Source organism: Pteropus medius, unplaced genomic scaffold, assembly GCF_902729225.1.
Source record: "Pteropus medius unplaced genomic scaffold, Ma_sr-lr_union100, whole genome shotgun sequence".
NCBI classification, from domain to species: domain Eukaryota; kingdom Metazoa; phylum Chordata; class Mammalia; order Chiroptera; family Pteropodidae; genus Pteropus; species Pteropus medius.
In genome coordinates, this window is record NW_024349802.1 from 19,406,146 (window position 1) to 19,430,398 (window position 24,253).

A 24,253-nucleotide genomic window follows, 5' to 3' on the forward strand; every position below is an offset into this window, starting at 1 on the left:
TTACATGTGTCATTCTGACTATTTGCTAGGTGCTATTCTAAGCACTGAGATGGAATAGTAAATATGAATGACAAGGCCCCTGTTCTCATGAAGACAGGCAATACACAAATAACCAAGAATATATTAGGTAAGTTCCATAAAGAGAATCGTATAGGGCGTTGAAGTATGGAGTGCCTAGAGGGCGACTATAGATGGTATGGTCAGGAAAGGTCACGTCTGAGGTTGTGACATTTAAGCTGAATCTTGAATGACATGAAGGAACAAGACCTGCAAAGATTTAAGACAATGAAAAACCAAACAAGGTCAGTGTAGCTGGATTCTTATGGGGAAGTGGGAGGGTAGGAGGAGACTGATAAGGTTAACACTGGCTAGGAGGCTGTTTGAGTTTAAGTGCATCTGGAATCCACTCAGTTTAAGCAGTAAAGTGATATACTTTAATATATATTTTGAAAAGATCAGTAGTTTATTCTGCTTATTTGTGGGCAATGGATTAAAGGATTGAAATGATAGCAAAGTCAGGGAGATATGCTAAGAGGTTTTTCAATAGTCTATATAAGAGATAGATGATGGAGGTTTGGACTAGAGTATTAGTAGCGAAGATGGAGAGAAGAGGAAAAATTCAAGGTATATGTCAGATTTAGTGGCAAATTGGATGCTGGGGTAAGGAAAAAAAGAGGAGTTGCTGTCTTCGTATTTTAATATGTTTACTCATGTATCTCTATTTATAGACTTAAGCTTCTTGAGGTCAGAACCTGGTTCTTTAAATATCCCTTGCACTAAGTAAAATGTCTGGTATAACGGGTACATTTTGAATGAATGAGTAAATGTATGCTTGCATATATACAAGAATGGACGTGCGACAAATTATCTCAAAGAAAGTTCTTTTCCTACTGAAATTTTAAAAAGTCTTATATTTATATTTGATATGTATTTTTGGCTCATTTTTCTTCTGTGTAACTGACTTTTAATAACACCAGATCAGAAAGATGATAATTACATTAAGCCAACTATCCCATGACTGATCAGTAGTGATTGAAAAGCTTCAAACAGTAGTGACTTTACTTCACCAGGGTACCTCAAGACCTTTCTCTTCCATTTGCCCTGTTAAAGCCTGTTTTTCCCAGTAGCCTAGCTTCTGGGCACAGGCCAGTTGTAATTGACTAAAATTGATTGTTCATTGAGAAATGAGGGCTAAGTAATCAAGACTGGAAATTCAAGCTGTAAGTTCCATCAAGTCAGACTTTCTACAAGGACTCCTCAGCCTTAGGAGCTAGGCTCATTGAACAGGGATTGGAATAGATGGAAGAAGATTTAAATTGGAGCTGCTTTTCCATGGCCTTTGGAAAGCTGCTGATTCACCTTCTAAACTAGGCCAGATCAAAAACAAAGTTGAAGCAACCTTTTTAGGCATTTGCTCCTGGGGAAATAAGACAGTTCAGCCTTCCACATAGAAATAAAGTGGGCTGTAGGTTGTATTATATCATTGGGACCACAAGCCCCTACTGACTGACTGTGGCCCTGCCAGGAGGCTTGAAATGCCCATTTCTTCCTTGATTTAAAGCATCAGAGATTCTCTTGGAGATGCTAATATCATGACAAAGTTGGATTAGATGATTTATAGTCCATGTCAATGCTAATATTTTAGGATATTATAATTCTTAATCTCTGATCTGTAGGATCTGTAGACCCTTCTCCACATTAAAGCCAGGCACAAGCTGATAAATCCATTCCAAGTTCTTTTACTTCCAGCCACAGTTCTTCTGCTGTCATAGTCCAGACACAACTACTCCATCCAGAGGAAGAGACTCCGGTCTTCCTGAAATATGGAAGCTGATAGCACATTGGAGGTCAGCTACATTTCTTTTTTTATGTGTTCATTCATTCCAGTATTGATTCACAAAGCATATATCAAACAGCTCAACTGTTCATGTGGGGAAATCCAAGCCTAGAGGAAGAAAAGAGACTTACCTGAAGTTAGCCATTTGGTGGCAGATTTGAGACCAGATAGACACTATCTTAATTCTGTCTCCCTTTCTCAGCTCTTACACTAAGCAAAAAAAAAAAAAAAAAAAAAAAGCCCCTTTTGTTTAATTTAGTTTCATCATGATGCAGTCATTTTCCTAATCACAGAATAAGGAAGTGCCAGCACTGTATTAATAAAAAAGAAAATCCACTTTCTAGTCCCCAGTCACTGGATGCACGGAAGCTTGGAGAAGCGGAAATTAATCGCCTCTGTTTACACATGGTGGGTTCAGGAATATCAGAGTAAAAAGCAGTTGAGATTCGTGAATCTGGAGCTGGCTAATACAACCTGAGATGCATTCTGTGGAGCTGGGAAGAGTTTGCTAAGGTAGTCAACATCATATATCTAATTTCAGGACTCTCCTTTCTCTAAAGCTTTTTAGAGTAATTTCATCCTAGATGAGAAAACTAGCCCAAAGTAGGAAGTACAGAGACTTTTAGTTTTCTATTACCTACTAAAAGCAAAGTAAGTGTTGCCTGGTGGATATCTTTAATTAATTTCATTGAAATAATAGACGGGAATGATCTGGAATTAACATATAATTAAAAATGTAAGTGCACGCTTCTAATTTCTGTGAGAATGTGTGAAAAATAATTTTCTCTAAGGTTTCTTAAACATTTCCTCTGATTATGTTAAAAATACTAATTTGTTTAATAAACTTTGCTTTACAGAGGAGGCATTTTAGCTTATGGCTTAAGTACTTTGAGGTAAGAATTACCAGCTATGTAGCCCTAGGAAATCTTATCAATATTGTGGAGCCTGTTTTCTCTTTAGTAAAATGGGCATACTAATTCTAACTAGGTAGGATTGTTGCAAGATTTTAATCAGGTAATACATGTTAAGTTTTTAGTGCAATGCCTCTCACATAGGTGTGAAACAGTGCTCAATGAATATAGAATCACTACTATATGAATACTAATATTAATCATTTCAAATATTAGCTTCCACTCTCATACTATCACAAATTTTATATTAGTGGAAGATGACAAAGGCTAAGTAAACAAAGGATACTGTCACTGTAAATATTGATAACTGGTGAACCTTGTTGACCTTAGCAGACCCAGATCTGACTTTGTAAGGGAGAGACCAGATACTCATTTCCAGCAAAGTCTCCAGGAATTTTGAATTATGTAAAACCACCGCACCTGAAAGGACATGCATCTTGCCTTGACATCTTAGACCATTATTTTGATATATGGTTCCTTCCAAAGCTCTATTTCAGTGTAACCTGTGTCCCAGCCAGGCTGCAGGCTAGTCACACTCTTGCTCTGTTGACTTGCCAAGGGGAATTATTTATTTGGCACCAATAATATGCTCTGTACTATGTGGCACTTGGTGATAATAATAGCTTGGTTTATTTAGGACCTTTCCTCCAAGGAGCTGAGAGGACATTCAGGTACACAAGGTAAGCTGCCATATTGTTTCTTCTGACTTATAGCGCTTGGCCTCTTACAAACCACTTTGGGATGATCACAATGTTGAGCTGTACATTGAGAGAAAATGACAGTAAGAATGGAGATAAAGAACAGAGGAAGAGAAAGGAAGGAGAAAAATGAAAAGAGCAGGGAAAAGACAAAAAACGAAAGAGTTCTAATTTCATTACTATAAAGGGACAAGAAGCATCTTTCAGTAATGTTACAAGGAATCTGCAGAGTAAAATATTTCTCGTAGATATGTCGCCCTTATTGTCTTTGGAGGCCAAATCCTCATTCTGGCATTCAAGGACAGCCCTAGCTCGGTTCACCCAACCCATATAGCTTTTTCTCTTTTGTCCTCATTCTTGCCTGAGTCAGACCACCAACTCTCAGAACCTAGAATTCTCCATCTTACAAGGAAACCCTGGATTAAAATGAACTCCAGAATAACTCATTATAATCTCTGATGATAAATTCTCATCGGAAGGAACGAGAGTGGGTAGCACCATTCTTCTCACCTCGTCAAACGCTAATTCTCTCTCAAATAAGTGAGATAGTTGGTTCTCAAACAGCTTTGCTTGTGGAAAGCTCAATACCTTGCAAGATAAACTGTCCCAGGGTTGAGAAAGCTCTAGCTGTGACAAAGGTCTTCCTATGTCGACTTGAAATCTGTTTTCCTCTTGTGACTAGTGTTACAGAAGACTAGCGAGAGATTGTTCGGTGTGCTTTCCATGCATAATTTCCAAGCCTCCCAATAATTTTGAAAAATAGATATTATTACTGTCATTTTAAAAAATAGGAACAAATAAGATTCAAGGATGTTAAATGGTCTGTCTAAGCTCACATAGCTTGTAAGTGCTGTCTGTCATCATATTTAAAGCCAAGTCAGTTTGATTCTATGACCTATTCTCTTAACACTTAACTGATAACACTTCTCTTCCTTTTCAGCGATCAAAACCCCACTTGCTTTTAAAGTTACCTTAAATCTCAATTCTTCTATGAAACCTTTTTTGACTATTCTGTCCTGGAGTGTTCAACTTTTATTATGAGCCATTACAGCAATTCAGTTCTATAAAATTTTGATGGCAATTACTCCATAAGACCATACATCATGAAATCTCTTCTACTATAAGCTTAAACTTTATATAACTATCGTTTGATTATTTAGAATCATGGAATACCGGAAGTGGAAGGGATCTAAGGAGATAATAAAAATGACAATAGTCGGTAGCTGTGTGTTTTAGTATTTACTGTAAACTATCACTCTAAGTGATTACCTTGCATTAATTAATTTTACCCAAGCAAAACCTTATGAAATATGCACATATATTATTTCCATTTTACAAATGAGGTAAGAAAATACAAATAAGTTAGTTATTTTTTCCATGGTTAACAGCGATGAGTTCAGTCAGTTAAATCTAAAAGGCTTTGAAATGCAAAGTTTTTTTTAAACTTATTTATGTCAGCAAAACCTGATCTGACTTGAACTGATTTTGTGGCGAAGCCTTATCTGACCTGACATCACACTATTTATAATTATTTATCTCAAAGTTAATATTTACATATTCTGCTGTAGAAATATTCGTGAGAACTGCTCCAGACCTTGCTAGGGATAGGGGCAAGTTGTGAAATATCTTATCTCACTTTCCTGACCCTGCCCTCTCTCCCCCAGATCTGGTGTTTGGAGAAACATCTGGCCCTAAAGATTTTTGCAGAAAGAAATTATATCTGTAATCGGTAGTGAAAGGGTCATGTTTCAAATCAATCCATTATTAGATACTCGAGCCTGGATTTATTATAACTGCACTAACTTTTGTTACACTTCCATGCAAAATATAAGAAAATTCAAAGTCAGGAAAGAGTAGTGAATTGACCAACATTATATAAGCAGTAAAATATATGTTTTTCAATTTTGAGCACCCTTTCGAACAGGATGCTTTTTCTCTGTTCGTGTTGTCTCTCAGATGGACTCCTAGCAATCTGGGGTTGGAGGCAGTACCCGAGAGTCAGGCATTTCTCTCCTGGGCCCGCCACGGCATAGTGGTTAAGAGGAGCCAAGCTTTGTGTCTCACAGACCTACGTTTGAATCATAGCCCGATCACTTCCTGGCCAGCACGTGACTGTGGGCATAAAACAGTGGAGACAGCACTCTGGGGGCTGAAGGGAAAGATGAATGTAAAGCATGGTACAGAGCAAAAAGGAAACGAATGGAAATTTTTCTTCTTCGTGCTTTTGTTGGTGATTGAGTTCAACCTAACAGGCTTTGGTACTCCCTTTCCTCATACGCTCCTGGTGTTAGAAACAACCTCGGCGCCATGACACCTGGGCCACCTTTTCACTGCAGTGGGAAGGGCGGACCCGGCGGAGAGCTCTTGGTTTTGTTGCCGGCCAGCCCCTCATGCCCCTGATTCAGTGAGGCAAACACAGGAGTGAAAATGATTAATCTTCCATTCCAAAAAGCATGACGTTTGGAGCTGGACTTGAGACACATTATTTTTAGGCTGTGTAGTTAGAGAAAATTCTCACAGAAAAAACATTTCATAGTTATTTCACAGAGAATGAATATTCAGCCAATGATGAACTCTCACTATCCAGTTATTTTCAGAAAAGGAATGATATTCACAGGAGACAATTCTTCTCTATCCTTTTAGGTGGACCATATCAAGTTGATTTACATTGAACATCAGGTGGATTGATTTGTTCTCCATGTGATAGAATATACTAGATATAAGCCAAGGGTTTGGGTTAACCAAAATAGTGGACACCAGTTGGAAGACTGCCTGCATTACAATCACCAGGGAGGCTTTTAAAAACATGGACCCTTGGCTCCACCCCCAGAGGTTCTGCATTCAGCAATTCTGCGAGGACCCAGGCATTTATGTTTTATGTTCTCAAGTGGACTCGCTATATAACCAGGTTGTAAACTACTTCTCTAAGCAAAATATTGGTCTAGGAATGAAAGCTCAGCTATTATTCAACTTATTAATTACTTATAGGATCTCATTCAAGTCTTCTGCCAGCTCTGGTTCCCAGGTTTCTCATTTGTAAAATGGGACGTTAGCCTAACTCTAAGTTTTCCTGGTACCCATGTTTTATGATTTTATTTCTGAAAGCGTAGCAATTGTAATATACAGCTCTAGACTACTTAGAAGGATAGTTCATTGTCGCTGCTATTTCCCAAGATGGGCATACTGCTATAACACAAAACATAAACTGTCAATAATTGACCACAACAATTAGACAGAAATCCGGAGAGCCCTTCTTTTTTTTTATTTTTTTAAATTTTTTAGGTGAGGCAACCCTTGGTTGACCTCATAGATTGCAAGGGCCTTGTCAGCTTACACTCCCTTATTTTTTAATTTTTTATGCCTACAGCACCTGGTCTTCCTAGGTGGTCTCCCATCCAACTACTAATCAGGCTTGACCCTATTTAGCTTCATAGATCAGACGGGATCAGGCTTGTTCAGGGTAGCATGGCCATAGACTAGGAGAGCCCTTCTTAAAAAGAAATATTGTGATACATCTGAAACGAATATAAAATAATATCAAATGTCAACTCCGATTGAAAAATAAAAATTAAAAAATAAATTGTGGTAAAAACACATACCATGACATCTACCCTCTTAAATTTTTGGAATGAACAGCGCAGTACTGTTAACCACAAGCCTGATGGACAGCAGATCCCTACAACTTATCCATCTTGTGCAACTGAAACTTTTTAACCATCGAATGGCAACTCCCCATTTCTCCCTGCTCCTAGCCCCTGGCAACCACCGTTCTACTTTCTGCTTCAATGAGTTTGACTACATACCTCCTATAACTGAAGTCTTGTGGTGTTTGTCCTCCTGGCTTATCCCACTTAGTGTAATGTCCTGAAGTTCCATCCATGTTGTAGCATGTGACCCCATTTCCTTCCTTTTTATGGCTGAATAGTTTCCCACTGTATGTTTATACCACATTTTCTCCGTCCATTCATCCGTTGATGGACATTTGGGTTGTTTCCACCTCTTGGCTATTGTGACTAATGCTACAGTGAACCTGGGAGTCCAAATATCTCTTCAAAATTCTCGTTTCCAGTTCTTTTAGATAAATACTCCAATTTATTGGAGTATTTATCTAAAAGAACTGAAACGGATTGCTGGATCAAATGGTAGTTCTATTTTTAATTTTTTGAGGAACATACTGGTTTTCACAGTGGCTGCACCATTTTACATTTTCACCAATGGTGCACAAGAGTTCCAATTTCTCCACATCCTTACCGCTACTGGCTATTTTCTGTTTTTTGTTTGTTTTTGTTTCTGGTTCCCCCCGCCCTCCCCTCTCCACCCCCAGATAGCTACCATAATAGGTATGAGGTGATACCTATTATGTGAAATTGCATTTTCCTGATGATTAGGTGATTTTGAGCATTTTTTTCATGTACCTGTTGGGCATTCGTATATTTTCTTTGGAGAAATGTCTATTCCGTTCTTTTTCCCATTTTTTTTTTAATTGGGTTATTTGTTTTTGCACTATTGATTTATAGGAATTCCTCATATATTTTGGATATTAGCCCTTTATTAGATGCATGATTTGGAAATATTTTCTCTTGTTCCAGAGGCTGACTTTGAGGGAGCCATGGTTTTGAAGCAAGTAAACAAATTCTTTTATTCTTTCTCTAAAATCTTGTGCATAGTAGTCAAGCCCTTAACTTTCATCAGCTCAGTCTCCGTATCTGTCAAAAGGAATAGTAGTACCATTCCCAACTAATTCTTTATCTTGTGAGCACCAAATAACTTAATATGTGTTACAATGCTCTGCACCATTCACTTAAATTCTTGGCATTTTACAGTCCGTTATCATCGTCCCACTCATGTATAGTATGGGTTTATAGAGAACTAGTTTCTCTTAGATTTCTCCGTTAACAGGAGTCATAAAGGAGATTGTTTTTACAATCTCCGTTAGATGGTGGGGGATGTGTTTGTTATGTGACCTGCGAAATGCCTGATCATCCATCTCCCCAACTATTCATGTAGGTAGGTATTCAACCGCTCAGTTAAGAATATTTAACATATTGTAATTATTATAATCATACTATTCATAGTGGCATTTTAAATAATTATTGTAATTGTAATTATACCTTACATGTACATGGTCCTTTATAGTTTACAAAGTGCTTTGGTATGCATTATCATAGCAGACCTGAGAGACAATGGTTTATCCCTATTTTATGGCTCTTTACTGAAGATGGCCCAGTTAGTCCAAATTTTAGCTACGTCCTTGCTAATGAGAAGCTGAGATGGCTATCTTAAATAATTTGTTGCCTCTTTAACACATTTTTCATCTAAGTTATATCCTCATGTTAATATCATTGAACTAGTTAGAGGAAGTGGTTTAATTGAGGTACCCAGGCCCAGAGAAAGTCCATGACTTGACTAAAATTATATAGAAATTTCACTGCAAGGCTAGATCTCAGTCTGAGTTTCCTGAGTCAGTCCTTCTCTCTTTGAACCCCTATTCTCTGGTGACCCCTAGTACCCTCATTCACATAGGCATCCCTGTTTGCCTCATCCCAGGCAGCTCCCGTCATTGGCTCCTTGCCACCTTTTCCTCTGCAGTGTCTCAGATAAAAAACAAAACAAAACAAAACATGTCATTCTTCTCCATGTCCTAACCCCATTCTGTCACTCTTGCCTGCATGCTCGTGAAATATGCTTTTGGTTGGGGGAGGAAAATTTGCAAGCTGGTCCTGATGGGGGCTAGTATGATGCATTTGACCAGAAGAGGGAGAACCTGTTCTCTGGGAGGGTTGTCTCCTCTGTGGCCTCTGTATTGAGAAAGGTCACCTTGTGTTTTTTTGTGCTAGTTTCCCTCAGTTCATTATAGGGCTATATATATATCAACACACATTATTTATATATATTCAAAGGTGCAAGAATCATAGTGTAATGAAGAGACATCATCAGTAAAGCCTTACCATTTTACAGATAGGCAAACTGAGCCCTAATAAGTCGGAAGGAACTTGCGCAGTGGAATTGTAATATATGTGATGCAGTGGCAGAGCCAGCTCAGACTTTAGGGAAGCCTTGCCTGATGGCATAGAGAAGCTACAACCACCGGACGTTTTCAGAGCAACTCGTATGTCTCCTCTATAGCACTTATAAAATTGAAACTATATAGTTATTTATTTACATTTTGTTTATCATCTTTCTGCTCCACTGGACTGGGGGTACCTTGTGGGGAAGAACTGGGTTTGTCTTGATTACTATACTGTCCTCTGTTTAGCATAATCCCAGCGCGTAGAGAGTCCCTAATATTTGTTGACTGAATGAACAAATAGATGCATATATTAAAGATAAATTAATAAACGAGCTGGGAACAGAGCCTGGGTTTTAAGATTCCAAAGTAGCAGTCATCCCTCGGAGCAAGCTGTTCCTCCATATTTTATGTCTCATAACATATTTTATATTTAATGATGGCACAAATGCATTTTTCATTCATTTTGCGTGCAAAGGCAAAAGGTCTCCTTGCTTTTAGGATAACAAATACAAAGTGATTTCAAATTATATAGTATATTCAGGATTGGAACAAGACCAAGGATTGGTTCAAAGCTGGTGACAGGATCTGATGGCGTAGCTGACTGACGCAGGGAGGCTGGTTGTTCCCAAGGATTTTTTCCTATACTCTTTTAATTTCTCCATCCCATTCTGTCCTCTCCCTTTCATCCTTTACTACCTTCTTCATCTCACTCCTCCCCACTCAATTAGACCTTTGGCCAATTTTCCACATAAGGGGCAGGGAGGGCTGATTCGTGGGGCTTGGCTACCCTCTCGGCCTCTGGGGATTGCTGGCTCCTAGGGTTAATATTTGTCCAGCTGCTTGAGTCAGTTGAATCCTTTTTAGGACGTACAATCAAGTCTCTTTCCTTCTTTCTGCTCTTATCCCCAGATGTTTGTGATCAAAGGCAGCCACATGGCCTGGTGACACAATTCTCCTGTTTTGGTCACTCCCAGGTCACCGAATTGGGAATAGGAAGATTATGCTACTGCATTACCTAGTCTAGTGGGCTTCCTGCAGTAGCAAGACTTAGAGATGTTTAGATAGCTTGTGACTGACCGTCTGACCATTGACTAAATTTTATCTTCTAATCTTCTTACCTGGGTCATGGGCCAGTAAATTCCACTGTCTGGTTTTAATTTTTGCCTCTCTGAGCTATGTGGCTGCACTCGTCCTTACCTCAAAGGGTACGTCTTAATTTAAGCACAGGGGTTTGAAAATTGGTTTATATCAGGCTCACACAACGTCCTATTTCTGACCCAAACCAGCTTTCATTTAGAGAAGTAACAGACCAAGAGGTACTGGGGGTTAGAACTTTAACATGTGAATTTCGAGGGGGTGTAATTCATCCTGTAACACTGCCCCGGGCTCACAGAGTTGATAGGGGCCAAGAGACCAGGCTTAGTAACCAGTAAAATCCGTGCGGCAGAGCAGAGAGAGTGAGGAAGGTAGTCCTAGGGATGGGAGGACAGTCTAGCCTGGTGGATTCAAGGTTTTTATACTCTTTTTTTCCCCCCCTTCCTGGAGTGATAGGCGCACTTTTAGTCCTGCTTTGTTTCCATAAAACGAGGTAGAATTAAATGTAAAGCTTTCATTCAAGTTCAGAAAAATCAACTGCATGAACACATGTTAAAAGACCTGATTCGGTGAAAATAAATGAAAGATTATGATTATTATTTAACTTTCTCTGTGGCAGCCATAAATAGAAGATAGGGATGGATACTGACAAATCTAGATTTAAGTCCCTGCTTCTACTTTTTGACAAAAAAATACAGCTAAATAGGATATCGACAAAAGAAAGCAACATAAAATTTAACTCGTTATACAGTAATAGTCACTTCAGTGTACCAGGTCGATGCCAGGCACTGTTCTAAGTGCCTTATGTATATTAGCTCTTTAATTTTTACAGCAACCCTTATGAAGAAGTCGGTACAAGGAGTTTAAAATAGCTTTCCTGGGGTCATCCAGCTAGTGAGCACCAGAGCTGCGAGCTGAACTCAGGCAGTCTTAAGTCTTACTCCACAGCTCTATACTAGGCTGTCGCCCTGTGAAGAGTTTGGAATCGGAAACTTTTCTGGAACTATTGGTTTTTAGATATGCTCTAAGTTACCATATGGAAATATGTTGTGTTTATTCTGTATATGGCCATCAGCATAGGTCTAGAATCAATGTGTGGGGAGATAAAATGTTAAGCATTTTCTAACTCAATATTATCAAGAACTTTGAAATAATTTAACGAGAGATTGGGCTACTGTAGCGGATAAAATCGATTACCCATACCTAATAGCCATCCCCTCACCCTCTCTTTTTTTTCCTTATAAAACTATTCTTTGTTCAGAGGGAAGTAGGTCCAACTCCAAGGCATGTTTCACAATCAGTCAGGGCTAATTGTAGCAATTCTATATCCCTGGTTTAGGGACAAGCAGTGGGACACTGGGGAAGTCTTCTGGGGCCTGGGGTAGGTTTTCACCTTGACTGAAAGAGAGAGACCCATGAAGAGAAAGCCTCTGGTTTGCACGACTTTCTTCTTGCTCTGATAGTATCAGATGAGGAAAGGATAATTGAGCCAGTGTAGAAAACCATCACTGATTGCCTGCATTATGGAAAGGGCCTTGGCCCTTGGTGACTCGCTTGAGCCACTTGCCAACCTGGTGGCAATTTTCTTCAGACTTCTTGTTGAGCAAGTTGTTAAAAGTTTATACTGCTTAAACATGCTGTTTTTTGTGCTTCGAGTCATCCCGATACAGCTGCCTCGTAAGATAATGAGCTTGCTGTCCTGGGAGATATGCAGCACAACCTGGAGGCTCGCTTCTCAGGAACAGTATGGCAGGGGCTCAGGCTTTAGATGGCTTTTACTAGAGGACAATTAATGTCACTTCTAGTCCTAATACGATGATTGTCTTCATGCCCCTGCCCAACCCCAGCACAAGTCATTCTGCGTGACTCCCTGGGTCTGTGCGTATTGAGCCAGACCGGCAGCCACAGTAGACATTCTCTATGAGTCACTTGTAGTGTCAGGCCCTTGTAAAAAGGCAGAGGCTGTGATGTCACAGCTCCTCCAATGACACAGCATCAGGGGACAGCCAGAAATAGACATGTGGAAGCCTTTGCCACCGGTGCTCTCTTGAATTCTGACACAGTCACATTTCTCTTAGCTCAGACACTAGGCTGCTGGAGAGTTGGAGAGCCAAAATAGACTGGACGTCTAGTCACCCTCCTAGAATTCTCCCATCTACTCCGACAAAGTTCTGGGGACACCCAAGGATGAAACTCGCCCAGCAGAACGTTGAGGGAGTGAGAGAGAATTAGCTGGGCTTTGGTTCTTAATCACAGTGGGCCACTCATAAGAGAAATGAGAAAGTGTCTTGCATCAGCTTTGTCCTCAACACAGTCCTGAGAAGTGAGGGTTGCGAAATGTTGGAGACTACATCTGTTTCATCTCTGGCTTCCTGCTGTGGCAGGCTGGTGGTCTTGCTGAATGTAGCAGCCAGACCTTTTATAGCCAAGCCAGCGCCTGGTGGAATGCAAAGAAGCTGGAGACCTCTGCTTGGAAACAATTTTTGCATAATACTGGTAATCATGAAATCAGTTTGTATTTGTTGGGATTTTAGGGGATCAGTAGATTGTACTCACCTTCTTCTGTAAGTCTAAACCAATTAAGAGATGGATGCAAGAATCAGAAAAATAGATATCGAAATATTAGATGTATTATCGAGGAAAGTTAGGCTGGAGGATTTGGCTTATAGGAGTGAGGCAACGTGGATGTCTTAATACTTCACCTCAGGAAAGAACTTTCTCAGACGAGGTGAGGTTGTGCAGTCATGGGCCTTCTCCTACAGAGTGGGGATCTCCTTGGCGGAGCCTAATGCATAGCTGAGAGCAGACTCCAAAGTTCCCTTCCGCATGCTGCACACACTGGTGAACCTCGCTTCTCCCTGAGGAGTCTGAGTAAGAGTGGAAAGAGAGGCCTGGAATGCCAGTCTCGCTGAATTCCCTGCACATGAAAACATGATGAGCGAGGAGTGTTTCTCCCAATCATGTTGGCTGAGTCCTTACTATTGGTTATATGCTGTGGCCAACTCTCTGCACATACTATATACAGTTTAATTCTCTTTTAAATCTTATGAGGAAAGTGCTAGTATTATCTTCATTTTACGGATGAGGAAATTGAGGCACAGAAAGAACAGGAACTTTCTGGAGGTGACACGGCCAGTGTGTGGTGAGATGGGATCCAGACTGAGGTCTATACGAGGCCAAAGCTACCTTGCAAGCACCCTGCTGCAAAGCCTCCTCCTCATGACTGCACACTGGGGTTGGGTGCTGTCAGGAGATGGGAGAACCGAGGGTTCTTGATCAGGAGACTAGGATTCTGGCCGAGGTTCTGCCACTTCTTAGCCCCCAACAGCTGTGGTGCCCTCACCTGCAAAATAAGGATTGCAGTGCTTTTTTTCTGAGAAGCTCAGGAAGCCCCTCTGAGAGTCAAATGAGATCATTGGCATTAAAGTGTTTTGTGACTGGCCGACCGAGAGCACAGATGTGCATCTGGGAGCAAGCGAGCCCTGAGTTCCATTCTTGCTCCCCTAAGAACTTTCTCAATGACATGGTCCAACCATTTGACTCCCAGTACCTTAGTTTTGCCGCCTGTAAAATGAGAGCCCTGTTTCTTGACCTACTAACCTTTCAGAGGTGTTGCGATGCTTGAGGAGATGATGTTAAGAAAATGCTTTCTCAGCATGATATCGATATGCAGGAAGATGATGAGGACTGCTGTTATTTTGTGAGATGTGGTGTTGAGGGCAGTGATTTTTTTTTAACAAAATTATTTCTTAGACTCTCATGCTCATTTACCTCAAGAATTTAAATGATGATAAATTTAGCTTTGCACCACAGAAATTTAATTTCAAATGACATACTAAAATAAAAATCTTTAGCTAATTCAAATAATTCAATTCAGAAGCATAAATAAGTATCAGTTTTGTACTCAGCATTATGTGCTAAGGGACATAAAATAAAAATGTCAAACATGCCTATAGTGCTTACTGTGTGTCTAATACTGTTCTAAATGCTTTAAACATGTTAATTTATTTAATATTCATAGCAGATCTATAAGTAAGAATATTATCTCCCTTTTATAGGTGGAGGATGGCGGGGAGCAGTGGCTCAGAAAGGTTAAAGGACGTGTCCGGGATCGCACAGCTCTTAAGCAGAAGAACCAGGATTTGAACCTAAGCAGAGTAACTGCAGGCTCTACCGCCTTAACTGCTTGCATAGGACTTGAGAAATGTAGTCCCTGCCTCAGACAGCTTGCAGAACAGCTTACAGACTGGTTGAGAGGCAAGAGTTACACAGACGGTGGATAACTTAGAAAGCAATATAAGACATTGCTGTATTGAATTATGTATCAAATGATGCCATCTGGACTACAACTTAAAAAAGGATTCAAAGTAGAGAAAGGTCATGGAATTAATACGGGGAGGTGGTGTCTGACCTGAGCCTTTTCGGGCACTACGATTTGAATAGGTAGGTAAAATGATAGGAGTACCCACGTGGTACGTGGCTCTGCCTGGTGGGACTCATTATGTGAGAAAGCATTGGCTAAAAAATATCAAGAAACAAAGAAAGGCAGTTCTAGGAATAAATAAAAGACAATATTCCAGATAACTTACGAATCATATGATAATTTGTGGCTGAGTGTCTTCCATTATGAAATGGAGATACTAATTCCTATTTTGCTTTCCTTACAAAGTAAAACTCATTTTGAAATTAAGTACTACACACACACACACACACACACACACACACACACAATGGGGTGATCGTTTTTAAAATATATGTTTTTTTTAAGTTTTGTTTTTGCCTTAGTTGGCTGGAAGTGTCTTTTGCTTAGAGAAAGAAAGAGGGGGATTGGGAATGCCAGAGGAGAGGTAGAGACCAAAGGAACGTCCACAGGAAACCAGGCTGCAGTCTTGAGAGGCAGTTGCCCACATTCCTTTAGCTGCCGTCTAGCACATCAAGGGCATGCTTTATTTAAGGCAAGTCTCCTCAGCAAGACCACGTAGAAGAGCTGCCTTTTTCTGTCTTCAGTGGTGGTGGGAATCCGAAGGAGGCAGAAGGGAATAGGAGAGCAGAGCAAAGAGACATGGCCCTAATTTTCTCATCCCTGTGCTGGCTTTGGCACAGGAAACAGTAGGCTCATTAGGTAAATTAAGGCAAGACTAAGAATAGATTTGCTTCTTCACCAGCCTAGGGCATAAGATGGACCTGCTAGTCCTGTGTGATCTAGGTCGGTCCCACAAGTCCCTGAGAGTATGTTTGGGATCTTGTCAGGGTAGGTTATGGTGGTTAGGACAAGCCAGCCCTGTGGTAAAGACTGTAGGTCAGACCCACCAGTGGAGGAGAGCGGAGTCCCAGCCAAACCTGAGAGAAATCTCTGCTGCTCGCTGTGGGTCAGGCGAGGCCCAAATGGCCAGACTGGGTCCCCCAGTCTGTACGCTGATTGAGGCCAGAGAGCAGATTAGAGAACAAATGTCATGGCAGCTTCCGTTTCTGCTGTGCAGGCCAGAGGGGCGAGCAGAATGGACAGGGAAGTGATCCCTGGACAAGGATGGGCAGGAGGCCGTCCCTCTACCCTACCCTATCACCATGAATGCTCAAAAATCACATTATTTCTCTCTCTCCCCCTCACTTTCCTTATACCCAGAATTCATCTGGGTGGAGAAGCAATGACAAGTTATTTGAGAGATTAAAAAATTCTTATTCTAGGGAGAGTGACACAAGATAAAATGATAATTTAGATAATAAGAAGAAACAGAATTCAAACTAGATTGATGATTTAGTTCATTTTTTTCTGGCAGACAGAAGCTCTAGAAAATGAAAGTTCAGTTATGAGCAAAATAAGTTTATTTTTCATCTCCATCCAGGTAGAAGTATGAATAAAATTGTATGATCCAATTACATATAATGTTCTTGTTAAACATTTCTGACTAAGGTACCATATCTAAATATATTAACCTTTGACTGAGACAAGATAATATATGTAAGAGTTCCTGGCACAGATCGAGTGCTACGTGAATATTAAATTATTTTAATGTCGTTTGGGGTCAGTGTCAGGACCCATAACAACTGCGTTATCTGGATCGTAGCTCTTGGTTCCACATTTCGAGCCTGAATCCTGGGCAGTATGGACCCAGAAGAGCATCAATGCTTTTCCTCTGTGTGACGATGTGAGGAAGTTTGTGGTCCAAAGCAATGATTTACAAACCTGGTCCTGCAGTGGAAGCACCTGGAGAGCTTACTTAAAAAGAGAGATTGTTTTTCTTGTTTCCCCTTGTGATTATGATTTGGTATTTCTGGGGAGGTGCCAAGGCATCTTTTGAAAACCATTAAAAATTGGTTCAGATGGCAGTGTAAATACCAACGGGCATTGTGGTTCATCGTCACTTACTTCTTCCCTTTGAGGGTTGTTGACTCTGACACACGTGGGATAGACTAGAGAGAATCAAGTTTGATTGTTTTTTTTAGTTTTTGTCAGTACCAAGTTCTGTGTCTCACCAGCTCAGCTTCTGCCAATTCTCTAAATTCCACAAGAAAACAAATGCAAGAGATGATGAGCTTTTTGTTGGCCCAGGTCAAAGAAGATGGCATCTCCCCTTCACTTCAGCAGAATGCAAGGTCTGCATGTCAAGAACAAAGATTAGGTGCAAGAGGAGATCCTCAATCTGGACAGAAACGTTTTCATTTTTTTTTTTCCTCTTTTTTGTCCTGTTTTTAGTTTCCAGAGGTACATGTCTTCTATTAACTCCCAAACAGAGGATTTTACTGTGACACAAACTGCAAAACAGGCATGATATGTGCCAGAGTTCCTATAAAACCAATCTTCTTTCTTTGGGGTTCTAGGACTTCTATCCCACCTCTGCCACCACTTTTCAGGTGCCATCGCCTTAATGTGGCCTCCCCAGCACTCTTTGAGTCATCATATTTTGCTGGTCACCTGACTAGATGATGCCCTGGCTGACACTGGCGAATGGCTGTTGTCTTGAACATAACCATTCCAGTAAAACGTGGTTGATTAGCATAGCTATCTCCATAAGACTTTCTGTTCTAATTTGGCTGTTAGAATTCTGGTCCCTCTCGAAGGTCATGCTAACCTAGTTAAGACTCTTGGAGAAAATGCTGTCGTTCCAGTTCATTGCGTTTGCATTAAAATGAATCGTCCTTCAGCTGATACACTAACCAGCACCCCATCATCTGCAGCTTTGTGCAGAACCTAAACTGCAGGGCATCGTTCGTTATTTAAGCTGGAATCCGGGAGGCTCAGTGAAAATATATGACGGGTGCCAGGACATTAAGGTCCTTAAAGTTCTAGCTGTGTGCACTTCACTCTGGATAGAGTGAAAAGATTTTGATGAAAAGCAGATTACTGCAGAGCGAAGGATGCTGACTGCTGGGGTCCTTCTAGTGTCGCATCCCACAGAGACAATATGGCATTGTGAGAGCATGAATGCCAGAGTCAGATGGCCTGGTAGGAATCCCAGCTCTACTACGTACGAAGTTGGGGGATTTGGGCAGGTTACTTAGCTTTTTGGTGCCGCAGTGTATATTTCTGTAAAACAGAAGTAATAATTGAACAGTACACATTGGGTTGTTGTGAGGCTTAAATGCGATCATCCCTGTAGAGTAATATGTTATATATGCTCAACCTATTTAGCTATTATTATTAAATTATTAATATTATAGATGGTCAATGTTAACTGGTTTTTGTTTTTTTGTTTTTTGTTTTTATTAATAACAGTAACAAACCTCCAGAATGGTTAATTCTTCATGTATCTCATCGATATGATTCTTAAACTGTTTGAGAGAAGACATCCAAGTCTGAGACCACCACAGTAAATGAGAAGAGATGATTTCTACCTCCACAAAGGTGACATTCTAGAGAGAGATCCTGGAAGTTAATGAGTACCCATCACTGCAAGTCCAAGAAGAGGGTGGGAGATCACTTTTTTAAGATGTTATAGATTTGTTCTTATTGGTTAGGAGGCTATAAATTGCTTAAAACAATACCTGACACCACATAATAAGCATGAAATAGTTTTATTTATTCTATTATTATTACTGTATTTCTGCCTATACTTACTTGCACTATCTTGCTTAAACCTCATTACAACCTAGTGAAAAAGGTACTATGATTATCCTGTATTACTGATGAGGAAATCAAGGGTTAGAGAAATTAAGTCATTTCCGCAGTGTGACACACCTTATATGTGACAGAACCACAATTTAAACCAACTACATGGGCTCTTTCGGAATTCTTGTTTGCTTGATGTGACTTGTTGCAGACTGTGTTTCTCAAAGCAATCGCGGAGCTATGAAAAGTCTGTTTTCCTTTTGAATTATACACTCCATATTATTTTCTACTTTTAAGGGAGACTTGGACCTGTCAAATGTTTAGTAATGGGGCAGTGAGCTTTTGAAGGTCATGGTATATAACATGTCACAACGAACTGAACGCTTGTGTCCCCTTCAAAGTTCACTTGTTACACTCCTCACCTTCTACGTGATGGTATTTGGATGTGTGGGCCTTTGGGAGGTGATTAGGGCATGAGGTAGAGCTCTCCTGAATGGGATTAGTGCCCATATAGAAGAGGCCCTTGAGTGCTCCCTTGTCCTTTCTATTAGGTGAGGTCACAGCAAGAAGATGACCATTTAGGAGCCAAGATGCTGACTCACTACACACCAAATCTGCTACGCCTTGTCTTAGACTTCTCAGCTTCCAGAACCCAAAAAATAAATGTTTGTTGCTTAAGTGACCCAGTCTATGGTATTTTTGTTATAGTAGCCTGTAAGGAAGGTGGTCACAACCTTTGGTCCTTAGGAATTCCCTATGGTTTGAGCTGTTACTCGAGTGAGGTTATCTCCCTCTCTCCCAGGCTTTTGGCAGGACTGTGTCTAATTCTTCCTCAAGAAAAATGTAATTTTAAAATATTCTTGAAGAAAAGGAGAATCTATACTCTTCCTTTATGACCTTTAAATAAAATTAGACTAAAAGAAGGTGAGAGTTGGGAGAAGCTGTAAAGATTATTGAAACCGACTCCTCCATTTTGTATTTGAGGTGGAGACCAAGGGAAAGGCTAGGAATTGCCCAAGTTTATTTGATTAACTACTGTACAGCACGGTGGCTAAGAGTGTGGACTCTGGAGCCAGAAGACTTGGGTTTGAGTCAGTTCTGCTCCTCCTAGCTGTGTAATGTCTTTATGCCTCAGCTAAAGGCGCAAGATGGTGGTAATAATGGTACTTCCGTCATAGGGTTTTTGTGAGGAGTGACTACATCTGACGCGCTTAGGATAGAGGCTGGCTCATGTGTATCAGTGTTTACTAGTCTTGTTGACAACACTGGGATTTGAGTCCAGATTGCTTAACTCCCTGCCCGTTGCCCTTTTCATTTACCTAAATTCTCTTTTATCAAGATCTTCGTAACTAGCTGAGGTTCATCCTGCTTTAGTTTGATCCATGCTTGCTCTATTTGCAGTCTGGATAAATGTGTAGACCTTCTGGGTATTACCTTTACACAGCATGATGATCATAGGACCCTGAGGTCAGACCGACCTGGGATTGAATTCCAGCTTTAGCACATACAGTGAGTCTCCTTGTACCTCTTTCTTCACTGGAGTTAAAAAGGAGCTTCTGCACAGGAAAGAAAACAATCAGCAAAATGAAAAGGCAGCCTCCAGAATAGAAGAAAATATCGGCAAACCATATGTTGGATAAGGGGTTATTATCTAAAATGTGTAAGGAACTCATACAACTCAATAGCAATAAAACAGATCATCCAATTTAAAAATGAGCGAAGGAACTGAATAGGCATTTCTCCAAAGAAGACATACAAATGGCCAACGTGGAAAGATGCTCACCATCACTAATCATCAGGGAAATGCAAATCGAAACCCCAATGAGATATCACCTCACACCTGTTAGGATGGTGTGTGTGCGCACGCGTGCGAGAGAGCTAGTGAGGGTGTGAAGAAAAGGAAGCTCTTGTACACTCTCGGTGGCAATATAAATTGGTGCAGAAACAATTTACAACAAATTTGGAAAATAGTATGAAGTTTCCTCAAAAAATTAAAAATAGACATACTATATGATTTTGCAGTCCTACTGTGTATATCCCCCCCAAAATGAAATCAGTACCTTGAAAAGATACCCATGCTCCCATGAGGAAGCAACCTAAATGTCCATCAATGGATTTTAAAAAATGTGGTATGTACATGCAATGGAATATTATTTAGCAATGAAAAGATGTGAATTTTGCCATTTGTAACGATTTGAATGAACCTTGAGGACATCAAGCCAAGTGAAATAAACCAGTCACAGAAGGACAAATACTACATAACCCCGCTTACATGATGAATCTAAAATAGTCAGATTCATAGAAGCAGAGTAGAATGCTGGTTGCCAGGGGTTGAGGGAGGGGGGAATGGGAGGGTGTTAGTCAAAGGGCACATAGTTTCAGTTGTATAAAATGAGTAAGCCCTAGAGATCTACTGCACAGCATAGTGCCTACCTTAGTCCATTTGGGCTACTATAACAAAATATCACAGATTGAGTAGTTTATAAGTAGCAAAAATGTATTTCTTATGGTTTTGAAGCCTAGAAGTTTTTGATCAGGAAGCCAACATGGTCAGATGAGGACCCCGTTCCAGGTCGCAGACTTCTCAGTGATCCTCACATGGTGAAAGGGACTACAGATCTCTGTGGTATCTATTTTATAATCCCATTCATGAGGGTTCCACCTGTATGACCTAATCACCCTCAAAGTTCCCACCTACTAATACCATCACTTTTGAGGCGTAGAATTCCAACATAAGATTTTTTTTTTTTTTGTGGGGGACACAAACATTCAGACCATAGCAGTTCCTGTAGTTAATAATACTGTATTGTATACTTAAAATTTTGCTAAGATGGTAGATCATATGTTAAGTATTTTTATCACAAAAAATAATAGTTTATTATTAAGAACGAGGGAGAAAACTTTTGGAGGTGACGGGTATGTTTATGGCAGAGACTGGTGACAGTTTCACAGGTGTATACTTATCTCCATACTCATCAAGTTGTATATGTTAAATATGTACAGATTTTTGTATGCTAGTTATATCTCAGTAAAGTGGCTTTAAAAACTGTTATTAAGGTTGCCGTTAGGATTAAATGAGCAACTCCAAATAAAAGAACTTAGCAAAATGCCTGAAGCTTATTAAATATGTACTTAATACATTGTTTTACCATTGTTATGGCTTCTTGTGGATTTTTCCAAGTCACATGAGTATTTTCCTTTTGCAGATTATCTGAGCCATCCATGGAAAGAGAGGCTGAGCATCTCACCAATGAAAAACCTGCGAGTATGAAGCCATCGCAACACTCAGGTGAGTTAGGTTTGTAATCTGCAAACATCAGTCCTTGGACCAGATGTTTCAGAATCCTCAGAGGAGCTCGTTAAAATATTTATTACTGGATCCCATCCTGTCTCTATTAAATCAGAATCTCCTAAGGAAGCAGATCCCAGGAATATATATGTTTTAAAGCTTCCCATGTGCACTTTGTGGGCTGCCACATGTGGGAACCATGGGATTAGGTAGCTGCCTAAATGGAGTGACTGAAAGAGAACCAAGAGACTTTTGTATAATATGATCTGTTTCTCTCATGACCTTCCATTCATACATCCATTCATCTGTCTGTCCATCCATCCACCAGCCAAACGTGTTAGTGCTCAGTGTTTGCCTCATGACCTGCTCCTGCCATGGTTGGTGCAAAGATGAATGATCTCTGCTCGTAGAGTTGATCAGCTGAGAGAATGGATCAAATAAGTCTAAATAATATATAATGAGCTATGAAGAGCTGTGAGGCTTCAGAAAAATGAACACTTCTTCCAAGTTGTGGCGGGAGAACTAGGAGAGATTTCATTTGCATTCAAGAGCATCAGTACCCTGGGGATCCTCCTGTGATTCAAGCTTCTCCTGTGTCAGATGTCAATCCTGTTGGTTTCTATAGCTTTCTAACTTCCTCTTCCCGTATTGGAGTTCTGTGGTTGCTTACATGCTTTACTTTTGGGCTGAGAGCTTGATAAAGATGAAGACTGCCTCTTAATCATCACTCCCCACCCCCACCTAGGTGTTCAGCTCTGAACAGCTGCAGTAAGTAAGTGCTCAGTAAACACTGAGCAGGTTGGGTGGTTGTTTGGGTTATATAAAGAGGGGACGCAGTGGGAGCAAGCCTGGCAGGCCAGGGCTGCAACCAGATTGTGGAGCACCTGGACTGTGAATCAAGTTTGGGCTTTAGTTTTTGGCAAAGAGCCCGAAGCCCAGTTTTGGAAGCTGTGTCCAAAATGTAGAAAGGGCAAGAACTAGGGCAGTGTATCTCAAAGTGTGGGAGAGGTACAGAGGTAATTTTAGGTATAAACTGTGATGAATTACATTGAATCATGAAGTGGCACGATCATTCCCTTTTCAGTTCCATTTCAGTCCATATGATTATTTCAAGGAGACATTCTCAGTTGGGAGCTAGTATTTTAACACCTCTCTAACCCTTTCTAATCTACCTTTTTAACAAAGAGAAAACAGACTTCAGGCTCGCGCCTTGGAAAGTATGTTAGTTATCTATTGCCATCTTAATGTATGTAGCAAAACATTCAGCAAAACCTCAGTGCCTCTCAACAATAAACCTTTATTTAGCTTGAGAGTCTGAGGTCAGCCGTTAAAGTGATTCCTTTGGTCTTTGACTGGATTTGCTCTCAAGTTTAGCAGTTAGATTCTCAGCTGACTCTTGGCTGGGGAAACTGGGCTCTGCTTCATGTATTTCTTACATCCTTCCATCAGGTAGCCTGGGCACATTCTCGCAAGTGTCAAATCTACTAACACAGTGTTGGCCTGAGCAAGTTCTCTCGCTGAATTTAGAACCAAGGGATAGAGAAATGGGCTCTGTCTATTTAGTGAGAGGAACTCAAAGTCCTGTGTCACAGAGGCATGGATACAGGAAGAGGTGAAAGATTCATTAATGGTTCAGTGTGTCTGCTACAGTAGGTGAGGTAGTTAAGCTAGAATTTAATAGCATGTTTTTTATTTTAGTTTCCTAAACTACCTTTTTGTGGCAAGTGATATAAATGTTTGATTATGGTGGCAATATAAAGTTTTCTTTAAAATAAATTTATTTGAGACAATATAAGTGGATGTAAAGAGAAAGTCTTTTTTTTTAAAAAAAAAAAAAAAGTAGCCCATATGATACACAGGTATGGCAAAAATCACCAGACAAAGGAAGTGACAAGTTTAGCAAACTCTGAAGCAGGATGATTGCAACTGGGATTGTGAACAGGGGATGTGTGTTGGAGATGTTGCAGATTCTGCAAAATAAGCTTAATAACCAATGGGATTAACTGAGTTTGGTTAAATAAACATATATTAAATGTCAACAACCTGTCTGACACAGTGACAGAAGCCAGAGGAACAAAGATGAAAAACTTGAATCCTTGTCCTAAAGCAGCTCACAGTCTAGTGGATGAGAGAAACATCACTGATGACTTCAACACACTAGGGTAAAATGTATATTTAGTTCTTGTGCCCTGGGTGCCCATAGAAAGGGCACTAAGCTTGGGCTGGGGAGTGGGTACTGGGGAAGAGTTCCCAACAGGCTTCCTGGAGGAGGCTCTGGAAGAATGAACAGAGGTTTCTCTGGTGAGAAGGGTGAGCAAAGACATGCAGAGAATGAAATTTTGGGGGAGAACGTTCATTTTTACTGC

The 24,253-nt window shown here is 40.3% G+C and overlaps 1 long non-coding RNA gene and 1 pseudogene across 1 annotated transcript in view; one reads left to right on the forward strand and one right to left on the reverse strand.

Annotated features, from left to right (window-relative positions):
• LOC120581602 (uncharacterized) overlaps positions 1–22,107 on the forward strand; it is a 327,878-nt gene extending 305,771 nt beyond the window's left edge. Inside the window, exons 14-15 of the long non-coding RNA XR_005647346.1 lie at positions 18,266–18,458; positions 21,805–22,107. This is a non-coding gene — a long non-coding RNA (uncharacterized LOC120581602). The remainder of the gene's footprint in view (positions 1–18,265; positions 18,459–21,804) is intronic.
• On the reverse strand, positions 6,805–6,923 carry LOC120581792 (uncharacterized; annotated as a pseudogene).
• Positions 22,108–24,253: the final 2,146 nt, after the last annotated feature.